A 12486-nucleotide genomic window follows, 5' to 3' on the forward strand; every position below is an offset into this window, starting at 1 on the left:
ACTATGATGCCTAGATCTTTTTCCTGGGTGGTAGCTCCTAATATGGAACCCAACATCGTGTAACTACTGCAAGGGTTATTTTTCCCTATATGCAACACCTTGCACTTGTCCACATTAAATTTCATCTGCCATTTGGATGCCTAATCGCCAGTCTTGCAAGGTCCTCCTGTAATGTATCACAATCCGCTTTGATTTAACTACTCTGAATAATTTTGTATCATCCGCAAAGTTGACAACTTCACTCATATTCCTTTCCAGATCATTTATAAATATATTGAAAAGCACTGCTCCAAGTACAGATCCCTGAGGCACTCCACCGTTTACCCTTTTCCACTGAGAAAATTGACCATTTAGTCCTACTCTGTTTCCTGACTTTTAACCAGTTTGTAATCCACGAAAGGACATTGCCTCCTATCCCATGACTTTTTACTTTTCTTAGAAGCCTCTCATGAGGGACTTTGTCAAAAGCCTTCTAAAAATCCAAATACACTACATCTACCGGTTCACCTTTATCCACATGTTTATTAACCCCTTCAAAAAATGAAGCAGATTTGTTAGGCAAGACTTCCCTTGGGTAAATCCATGTTGACTGTGTTCCATTAAACTATGTCTTTCTATATGCTCTACGTTTTTGATCTTGAGAATAGTTTCCACTATTTTTCCTGGCACTGAAGTCAGGCTCACTGGTCTATAGTTACCCAGATCACCCCTGGAGCCCTTTTTAAATATTGGGGTTACATTGGCCACCCTCCAGTCTTCAGGTACAAAACTACTGCACAGCTTTGGGAAGAAAGTTTTTCCCAGCTCCATGCTTACCGCTTTTGTACATGCTCAGTTATACAGTATGTTCATGACTATATTCAAAAGCGAAAGCCATATCCGCAACCTGTGTGTACATCACCTTCTCTGCTCTGTCTAGGAGTCGTTCAACACTGCTTCATGTACCTCAACTACAATCACAGCTAGGCATATGGCATGACTCAGATCAAGTAGTGTTCAGCAAACTCAGAGAAATGGTTACTGAAATAAAAGCAGAATGTAGCTGTCCAATCATTTTTAATGAATTTGGAGCAGTCCTCCACTGAGACACTCCTCCTACATCTATTAAAAAAAAAAAAAAAAAAAAAGTCGTACTACTTCAGATATCAATTCCAGCTTTTTCAATGATACAGTCTGCCACCACTTCTGGCCCAACAGTGAGAGCGTCAATGGCTCAAAAATGGCAACAGACCCAACCTAAACTTGGGCCCAGTTTTTGATCCTCTGTTCCAATGGGAGACAGAATCCAAGGCTTCGCACAGATGTGGCGCCAGCTAACCAAGGACTTATAGGTCCTAAAAATTGTAGAGTCTGGCTACAGTTTGCCTTTCTCCCAGTTATCACCCCTTCCACATTGCTTGACTCTCAATCCAGATCCATCTCCATCTTGCTTGACACAGTTTCACCTAGAAGTACAATCACTTATTCAACAAGCAATAGAGCCAGTCCTTGTATCCCAACATGGACAAGGCTTCTACTCCCACTATTTCCTCATCCCCAAGTAATCAGGAGAATTGAGGCCCATTCTGGATCTGAGTCATCTGAAAAAAACATTTACTCAGAGAGAAACTGTATTCCCTAAGCTCAGTTCTCCCCTACATCCAAAGGGACGAATGGATGTGTGCTCTCGATTTTAAGGATGCATATGCTCATATACCAATCCATCCTTCCTACTGCTGCTACCTTAAATTCAAAGTAGATTGCTCCAACTACAAGTTAATCCCATTGGCCTGCTGGCAGCTCAGAGAGTCTTTATCAAATGCCTCGCAGTAATAGTGGCACATCCGAGTCACCAGGGGATTCAAGTGTTCCTGTACCTGGATGATTGGCTAGTCACAGCTAGCTCACAGGAAAAAAATGTTTCTTTCCTAACTAAAGACAATTTGGCTTTCTGATCTTCGAGAAGTCCCTTCACATCTGGGATTGCAAGAGAGCCTACTATAAAAAAAGAACTCAAGCACACAGCCAAGCTTCACAACTGTGTGTGTCATACAACCTTACAGACTTGGAATGGAAGTTGCTAAATGTTCTTTTCCTAATTGGATAGCAGATGTATCCAACACTGCTACTCCTTTGCAGTGATTTGGTCAATGCTCACCAAGTGAGAGCTATGGCTTCTATTGCTCATCTTTAGGAAGGCCCTCTCGAAGACATCTGCAAAGCTGCAATTTAGTCATCAGTTCACACCTTTTACTCACTACTGCACAGCACAGAATTTCAAAATTTCCCGCATTGGTGCCAAGGCAGGAAAAGTAGGCAAGTAGACAAGATGAAGGACCAATCAAGGTGATGCTGCCCTGCTCCTGATGCTACCTCTTGGGGACCTTGCTACCACTCTGCCTTGTTGTTATACCCCTGATGCTACACCTTGGGGGATCTTGCTGCCATTAGCACTGATGTACCACCTTAGAAGTCTTGCTGTCATACCCCAGACCCTACACTTTGGGGTATTCTTGCCTTTGTGGTGGCTGCTTTTTACCTCTCATTGTATCTTCATACCACTTTTTTTTTTTTTTTTACTGCTTTTCCCCCCTCCTTCAGTAGCCTTTGGGGGTTCATGCTGTTACTGATGCCTTCTTTTGAAGCCTTGGGGGTGTTCTTGCCACAACTTTGTTCCAATTGCTGGTATCCTTTTGCCCCTTTATGGAGCCTAAGGCTATTCATGCTACTTTTGGTTCAGCTTTACCACAGTCTTGGTACCTTGGAGTCTACACACAGATTTCATTAGAAGTGATTAGGTAACATCAATTTTGAAGCTCAAAACAGGCTGCATTGCTTCCCTCATTGACTAACAGGAAACTAAAAACAAATGGAATGAACAAAAATTTTTTTTTCGTTTGAAACGAACCAAACAAATGGAGGTGACCTATGAAATTAATCAAAAGGAAAAATTTTGCTTCTGCAATCCCTAGTTATCATATATGCACAGTCATATTATACAGCAATATACAGAAACTAAGCTGCAGCTTTCATGCACATTCCGCTGTATTATACACCATTATATGAACATTGAGCTGCAGTTATACATTTCACCTCTTACAGAATTCTGCTTGACCAAACTATCACTGAAACCCATCATCTTACTAGGAGACTTCAATATTCATATTGATACCATCCCCCACTCTCACATATGCTCTATCATCCCTTGAGCTCAAACAAATCATCAATGGCCCAACCCACAAAGCAGGTCACATCCTAGATTTCATCTTCATCAATACAGACACTTGGACTACCCACCAAACAAAGATCACGAGCATCATGGTCAGACCACTCGATAATTCACACCAATCTGACTTCTAAGAACCCACCCAAAACCTTCTCCTACCAACCACCTTCTTGGAACGAGAGACTCCAAGAAAACCTAAAAATAGTACTAACAAACAGACCTATCTAACGTTGAAACAACCACTGCTTCCTGGCTCAGCATCACACAAACAAAATCGGACATGATAAATCCCTTGGTAACGAAAACTATCAAAAACCCAAAACACCTAAACCATTGGTATAATGATGGAATCAGAACAGCCAAACGCAAACTTAGAAAGATAGAAAAAAACATGGAGAAACAATAAAACAATCTCACTACTTAACACTTACCGCTCACACCTAGTGGAATACAAAAACCTTATACGCAAAACAAAAAAAAAAAAAAAAAAAAACAGACTACAACTCGAACAAAATAAACATACCAGCATAACCCAAGAATGCTCTTCATTATCGTCAAAAACCTAACAAAAGCTTCCAATGACCAAATACCATCCAAAATCACAAGCAAGGATTTTGCTTATTTCTTCTACGAAAAAAGATAACCTCAAAACAACAATCTCAACGACAACTCTCAAGACCCAAAAACGAAAAGCAAGACTCATCCTAGCTGGCCCAACTTCGACAGCATCTTCAATGGAAATTCAAAATATCATCAAAAAAATGAACCCAGCTGAACACCCTATTGATTGCATACCCATAACAATCAAGAATATTGAACCAACAATAACAAAAACAATAACAGAGATAGTTAACCTATCCCTCTCAGAAGGAATTTATCCCAACTGCCTAAAATCAGCAATTGTCAAACTCATACTAAAAAAGAACAACCTTGATCCTGAAAACCCACTGAACTACCAACCCATTTCAAACCTACGTTTCATTGCTAAAATCATAGAGAAAGTCATACACTCCCAACTCAGTGACCACCTTTAAGATAACATTCTACTCCCTACCCAATTCGGCTTCAGGAAACACATGATTATGGAATCACTATTTCTTTCATTAAACGACACCATACTCAAAAGGCTTTGAAAATGGCAGCAGCTACCTGTTAGTCCTACTCGACCTCTCTGCCGCATTTGATACAGTGAACCACTCAATCTTGATCAATCGTCTTACAGAAATAGGAGCTAAAGAAAAAAACACTAAAATGGTTCTCATACTAACTTTCACAAAGAACATTCCAAGTGTCAATCAATGACACCCAATCTAAGAAAAGAAACCTTGAAACTGGTGTTCCACAAGGTTCCACTCTGTCCGCAACACTTTTCAACATTTATTTGCTCCCAATATGCCACCTCCTCGCAAACCTGAAACTAACCCACTTCATATATGCGGATGATATCCAAATATTAATCCCAATACATAACACTCTTGAAGACACATATGTAAAAACAGCCAAGTACCTAACCAAAATAAAGAAACTACTAAACATGAAACTCATCCTAAACTTTGAAAAGACTGAAATAATTAATTATTCTGGACAGAAAGAACGCCACTCCCCAATTGCCACCATTCAAACTAATGAACCAACAAACTGTAATCTCCCCCGTCAAGCATACCTGCAACCTAGGAGTCATCATAGACAATGAACTACCCTTCAAGAACCACATTGCTTCAAAAATCAAAGAAGGATATCACAAACTCCTAACCCTTCGAAATCTAAAACTATTCCTTTCCCCCAGCGACTTCAGAACGGTCCTTCAACTGGTCATCTTCTCTAACCTGGCCTATTGCAACTCCTGCTGTTCAGTCTTCCTACTACCACCATAAGACCACTACAGATCCTCCAAAGCGCAGCTGCCAGAACACTCACAGGATCCAGAAAACACTACCACATCACTCCCATTTTTATATCTCTACACTGGCTCTCGATAAAATCCAGGATAGAATACAAAATACTATCAGTTATACGCAAAACAATATCTGAAAAATCAAACAAATTGGCTAAGTGCATCCATAAAACTACACTCAAAGAGAAACCTACGCTCAGCCAACAAAGGGCTTTAAAAAACCCTACCTGCTCGATCCAAACAACTGACAGCAACTCGAAAGAGAGCCATAACCCTGAGTAGTCCCAAACTCTGGAACAAACTCCCAATCGAACTTAGAACACAGCTAAACTCAAAAACATTCAAAAAAGAACTTAAAACCTTGCTGTTCAAAGCATACCTTAATAATCTTTGATCTGGCAGACAAATCTACCCCTGTCTGCAATTAAGATGAATAGTTGGACTTCCGATTCATGTTTAAAAAAAAATCTTCAGACTGTTACTTAAAAGAAGCGATCTAGATAAACAACCACATGAACCTTCTTTGGAAATGTTGTTAAATATCATTCAATATTATCTAAACTACCTACAATATGTTAAAAAAACCAAATGTTATTTCTACATTATACTTTTTAGACTAACAACCTAAAGATCTGTTAGCAAATTTGTTACATCAAATCTTTGTAAACCAATATGCTGGTGAAACCGGACGGTATATAAAAAAAAACTTAATAAATAAATGTACTGTCATATTATACACCACCCTACTGACATCTAGCTCTCGTTCTCATATATTGCCATTTAATATACCAGCATACAACACCAAACCGCTGTTATCATATATACACTACCACATTCACCACCATACATATACCATATTACAGTAACAGTAAATGACGACAGATAAAAACCGAATGGCCCACCCAGTCTGCCCACCAAGGTGTTCAAATTACCTTATGTTACCCTATTGCTTCATTTCTATCCTCTTGCCACTAGGGATAACCTGTGTTAATCCCATATCCTTTGGAATTCTGTTACCATTCTTGTATTCACCACCTACTCCAGGAGGGTAAGCCAGACATCCAACCCCCTTCCGTGAAAATATAAAAATTTTCCAATATTCCTGAGTCTACCACCCTGAAGTTTCATGTCATTACCCCTAGGTCTACAGCTTCCTTTCCATTGGAAAAGGTTTGTCTCTTGTGCACGGTTAATATTTTTCAAAAACTGGAAGTCTATCATATCTCCCCTGTTTTCTCCTTTCCTCTCAGGTATACATATTTAGGTGCTCCAGAATCCTCAAATATTCTAGTGTTGACCCTGCATCATTTTGGTTGCCTCTCTCCGGGCTACTTCTATCCTATATACTTTTTGAGATATGGCCTCCAGAAATGCACACACTGCTCCAGGAGAGGCATGACCAATGACCTGTGCAGGGGTGTTCTCCTTTTTCCTGTTAGGCCCCTCTCTTTGCAGACCAGCATCCCTCTAGCCCTAGTCACTGCCTTGTCACACTGCTTCACTATTTTCAGATCACCAAACACTATCACTCCAGTCCATGCTTATCAAGCTCTCATCCCCAATCCTTTGGATTCCAGCACCATCTTCATGATTCTGCACTTTTTGGCATTGAATTTTTAACTGCCAACCTTCAACCATTATTTGATCTTCCTTAGACCATTTCTCATTTTCTCTGCTTTTTCAGTGGGATGTACTCAGTTGGAAATACTAGTGTCATCCACAGAACGACACATTGTTTTCTTCCAACCACTCTGCAATATTGCTCACTACGATAATGATCAGAACTAGGCCCAGAATAGATCCACTAACATAGAACATAGTAATGACAGCATATAAAGATCAAATGGGCCATCTAGTCCGCCCAGCAATTTGCTTATGGTAGTAACTGCCGTGCAGGCTACCCCCATGTGTTCCGTTCAGGGTAGCAAATGTGATTCTGTACAAGCTACCTCCATGCATTCTAAGAGTAGCAACTGCCACTCCGTGCAGTTACCCCCATGCAGAAATCTTACACCATACCTTTCTTCAAAACCTTAGGGAACCTCAGTATTTGTCTCATGCACTTTTGAATTCATTAACTGTTCACCAACTCTTCTGGGAGGGCATGCCAAGCATCCACCACCCTCTCTGTGAAGAAATATTTCCTGGTATTGGTTCTCAGTCGTCCTCCCTGGAGTATCATATCGTAACCCCTAGTTCTACCGTTTCCTTTCCAATGGAAAAGGTTTGAAATGTGTGCATTGTTAATACCTGTCAGGTATTTGAAGGTCTGTATTATATCTCTCCTGCACCTACTCTCCTCCAGGGTATACATATTCAGATCCTTCAGCCTCTCCTCATAGGTCTTCTGAACCAACCCCACACCATTTGGTCACCCTTTTCTGGACCGCCTCCATACTGTCTCTGTCTCCTTTGAGATACGGTCTCCAGAACTGAACACAGTACTCCAGGTGAGGCCTCACCAAGGACCTGTACAAGGGCATTATCACCTTTTTCTTACTGGTTATTCCTCTCGAATACGCAACCCAGCATCCTTCTGACTTTAGCAATCATCTTTTCACATTGCTTTGCTGTCTTCAGATCACCAGATACAGTCACCCCAAGGTCCCTCTCCTGCTCCGTGCACATCACATACAGCTCTTTTGGATTACTGCCTCCCAGATGCATGACTCTGCACTTCTTGGCATTGAATCGCAGCTGCCAAATCTTAGACTAGTCTTCAAGTTTTCTTAAATTACTTCATTTTCTCTACTCCTTCAGGCATGTCTACTCTGTTGCTATCTTAGCATCACCGGCAAAAAGGCTAACTTTTCCTTCTAAGCCCTCCTCAATGTCTCATGAAGATACTGAACAGAACTGATCCTAAAACCAATCCTTGAGGCACTCCACGTTACACCATTCTCTCAGCGTAGGTTCCATTTACCACTTCACATTGTTTCCTGTCAGACAACCGGTTTGTAATCTACTCCACCACTTTGGTGCCCACCCCCCAAGCTTCTTGCTTTATTTATGAGCCTCTTATGCGAGACCATAATGCGAGACCATAATGAAAGCTTTGCTGAAATCCAAGTAAATGACATCAAGCACTCTTCCTTGATCCAGTTCTCTAGTCACCCAATTCAAAACGTCAATCAGATTTGTCTGACAGGACCTTCCCCTAGTGAATCCATGCTGCCTCGGGTTGAGCAACCCATCGGATTGTAGATAGTTCACTATCCTTTCCTTCAGCAGAGTCTCCATTAATTTTCCCACCACAGAGGTGAGGCTAATCAGCCTCCTCTCTGCTCCCACTCTCCTCCAATCCCACGACATCACTCCCGTTTTCAGGGATCCATTGAACAAGTCTTTCAGCACATCTTTGATATCCCTTTGTAACTTAGGACATACCTTATCTGGCCCCATGGCCTTGTCCACTTTCAGGTTTCCTAGCTCTTCCCATACAGTCTCTTCTGTAAACAGAACTGAATCTACATCACTCCCATCCCTGGTCTTGTCAATCAGCAATGCTCCTTCTCCAGGGTCTTCTTTAATGAACATTGACCTGAAGTATTTGTTCATCTTTCTCCACACATTGCTCTGTCACCTTTCGATTTTACTACACCACCTCAGGCCTTCCTCTGATATTTCTGAAAAGTGTTTTCACTTTACTGCTTTGGCAATCCTTTCTTCCTCTTGACCTTTTGCTTTCCTGATTTATTTCTTCATCTCCCTCAGTTTCACCAAATATTCTTCCCTGTGTGCCTCATTTTAGGATCCTTTGTACTTCTTGAATGCTGTTCTTTGTCTATTTTTTTCAGCCACCTCCTTTGAGAACCAGCTCGATTTCTTTTTCTTTACTTTTCTAATGTATAGATTTGTTGTCTAATTGTCTCACTCCTCAGAGCAACTTCCATTTACCCCTACCATCTGTCATCTATCACTCAACCAATTTCTAATCCATTCCACCACCATGGAACCCACTCCTAGCCTATTCATTTTAAGCATGAGCCTACTATGTGGGGTGGTATCAAAATATTTGCTGAAATTTATCTAAATCGAAAAAAAGAAATTGAGGAAATTTGTTTGACCTGATTTTCCTCTGGTAAACCCCTGCTGTCTCAAATGTTGAAACTAGTGGATTATAGATAGTTTATTATCCATTGCTTCTGCAGACTCTCCATGAATTTACCTGTCAGCAAGGTAAGACTAACCAGCCTGTAGCTTCCAATCTCTGCTTTGTAAGGAAGAGTCACAGCCGCCCTCCTGCATCTTGCAGCACCATGCCCGTTTTCAAGGCTCTATTGAGCAGGTCCTTCAAGGGACCCGCCAGAACCTCCCTTAGGATCCTAGCATGTACTCAATCCAACCCCTTGGCTTTGCCCACTTTCAGTTCTGCTAGTTCCACATACACGCATACTTCTAGAAATGGAGTGGCAGTTACCCCACTCTCATAGGCACCCTTACCATCTGGAAGCGATCCTTCTCCACCTCAGCGAGGAGCAGCAGAAGGATTTGTTGAGCATTTCTGCTTTTTCCTCATTGCTCATCTCCTTTCAATCTTGCGATTCCATCCCTGGCCTTCCTTCTTTATCTTACATACCTGGAAAACGTTTTGTCATGATGCTTGTACTTCAGAGACAATCTTGTCTTCCACTCCTGCTTTGCCATCCTGATTTCTTTCCTTGTCTTCTTCAGCGTCACCAAATATTCTCTCTTTCCTGTGTTCTTTTGGTATTCCTTTATACTCTGAAGAGTCATCTTTTTGCCTTTATTTTTTCCAGCCACCTCCTTGGAGAATCATATCTGTTTCCTTTTCATACATAAAGATTTGTCGTCTTTATTGTAGCTCCTTTTATGTCAGCCCACTGTTCTTCCATGTCACAAAACTCTTCCAAGTCTGTCGGCTCCTCCCTCAAGTTAATTCCCCTTTTTAGCAAAGTCAGTATTTTCACAATCCCAGACTTTGAGCTCTATATGACCTCTCTACACCTTGTCCTTTATATTAAATAATACTGTCCGATGATCACTGGTGCTCAGGTGGGCTCCTACCAGGACATTAGAGACACTGTGTCCATATGACCATACCAGGACCAGCGTCACCCACCATACAGACCCTGAGCTGCTGTTATACATACAGCACCATATTGTACACCAAAGCACAGACAGACATCGAGCCCATTATCACTATCCCACCATGATATACGCTACCATGCTGATGCCGAGTCACTGGGACTATTCCTAGACCCCTTCAGTCTTAGGGGTGAAATCTTGGTATCATTAGGCTCATCCTCTGATTTCTGCAATCCTACAGGTGACAAACTGTGTATCCCTGCACTTAATCCCTGAACCATTCAGATCTAGAGGCAGGCGGCTGCGTTTCCTTGCGCCTACTCTTTGAGCCCTCCAGTCCTATAGGTGCTGAGCTCTGTATCACTGTGACCGTCCCAACTCTTCAGTTCTATAGGTCTGCGTCTCTGTGCCAATCTCAAGTCCCACAGTGTCATGGAGAAAATTATCCCAGTGAATAAGAGGCATCCTGTGAGTGCCATTTAGCATTACTCAGTACTCTGCTATCACAATACAGCACAGATGGGAATCAGCGGGAGCTTTATTTACTGCTTACTTGGGGAGAACAACAACATCCCTTAGCTTGTTATATGGCGCAGCCAGAAAAACCACAACAAGCTGAGCAGAGAGAGCCAGGATTGTACTGGACCAGCTTCTATCAACATCGGCATTGTATTCAGAATAAACGTTCCTCAATCACCACAGAATCAGGCTGGCGCTGCCTCAGTGGCTCTGCTGACAACATAAACCACAAACCCAAATAATGAGCAGTCTGAGGACGGCACCTGAAGACAGGCGCCAAGTGCAGCCTCAATTACACACAATGACCAAGAGTGTTTACTGTGTGTAATATCTCAAGTGCATTCGCAAAAATACAGGAAGAGGAGAGATCAGAGAGAGCTGGAAAGATGAAATGGGGGAGGGATGGGAGGAGGAAGGAGGAGAATGTGTATACACAGAAACCAGGAGTTAGGAGGGAAAGGAAAGAGGAATCCACAGACAGAACTGGAAACAAAAGCACTGGAAGTAGAAAGAGACCTGGGGCAAACAAGGAGGGCTCTCCACAGTTTCTTCCACAAGCAATGCTGCTGTAGGCTCGGGTTTCTGCAACGCTGCCTGAGTGACGTCTACATAAAGTCACAGGCACATCACAGGGAGGGAAGCTACAGACCCCCCCACATGCAATACATGGCATCGGTGCCAATATAACCATAGGAAGACTAGATGGTCTTTTTCTGCAGTCATGCTTCTGTTTCTAACACAAAAATTATAGGATCCACTAGCAACAGGAAATAATGATAAGTACTGTAATATAAATCCTGTGAAATGTATAAGTGGGGGAACTCAACGTGACCTCATATATTTATTTATTTATTTAACGTTTCTTTTATACCGATGACCGTTCGCACATCGCATCGGTTTACAGTGAACAAAAACCATTGGGCAGAGCCCTTACATATAACAGATAACATAGTGAACTAGGCAACATATAAATAATTTTTGGGAGGAGCCCTTACATAAAACACACATCAATGATTAGATGCTGTGGGTATATGCTATGGGATTGAACTATAACAATAACTATATACAGATTAGTGCACAGTACAAAATCGGCAGGCATAAAGGCGTTTATACCAGGATCTCAGAGTAACATTGGTAGGGTAACATTCGTAGGGGGGATTTATGTAATAGGGGGTGTGATGGAGTAAGCTTGCTGGAAGAGCCAGGTTTTAAGTTTCTTTTTGAAGGCAGGGGTATAGGTCTCAATGCGAATATCATGGGGCAGTGAGTTCCATATAGTGGGGCCGGCAAGAGAAAAGGCTCTGTTAATAGTGGAGGAGAGTTTAAAAGATTTGATAGATTGGGCATGGAGTGTTCCTTGGAGGGCTGGGCGTGTAGATCTCATGGAGGTACGGGGTAAGAGGGGGGGGGTTAAGCCAGTTGAGGTTGGAATTTAATAGACTCTTGTGTATGATCGAGAGGGTTTTATGAAGAATTCGTGACTGTATAGGGAGCCAGTGTAGTTCAATAAGTGTGGGGGTGATGTGATCCCTTTTCTTTGTGTTGGACAATATTCGGGCGGCGGCATTTTGTAGGAGTTGGAGTGGTCTAGTGTGTATTGCAGGAATGCCAAGTAAGAGCGCATTACAATAGTCAATCTTCGATAAAATAATAGCTTGAAGGACTGTACGGAAATCATTGAAATGTAGCAAGGGTCTGAGTTTCTTTATTGTTTGCAGTTTAAAGTAGCAATCCTTTATGATGGATTTGATGAATGGTGTGCCTGAATATATAGTGTGCCTGAATATATAGTGCCTGAAGGCTACAAAGCTTATACATG

The 12486-nt window shown here is 41.8% G+C and overlaps 1 protein-coding gene across 1 annotated transcript in view; it reads right to left on the reverse strand.

Annotated features, from left to right (window-relative positions):
• TESK1 (testis associated actin remodelling kinase 1) overlaps positions 1-12486 on the reverse strand; it is a 154388-nt gene that overhangs the window by 65069 nt on the left and 76833 nt on the right. The window lies entirely within an intron of this gene.

Source organism: Rhinatrema bivittatum, chromosome 1 (genome assembly GCF_901001135.1).
Source record: "Rhinatrema bivittatum chromosome 1, aRhiBiv1.1, whole genome shotgun sequence".
Lineage (NCBI taxonomy): Eukaryota > Metazoa > Chordata > Amphibia > Gymnophiona > Rhinatrematidae > Rhinatrema > Rhinatrema bivittatum.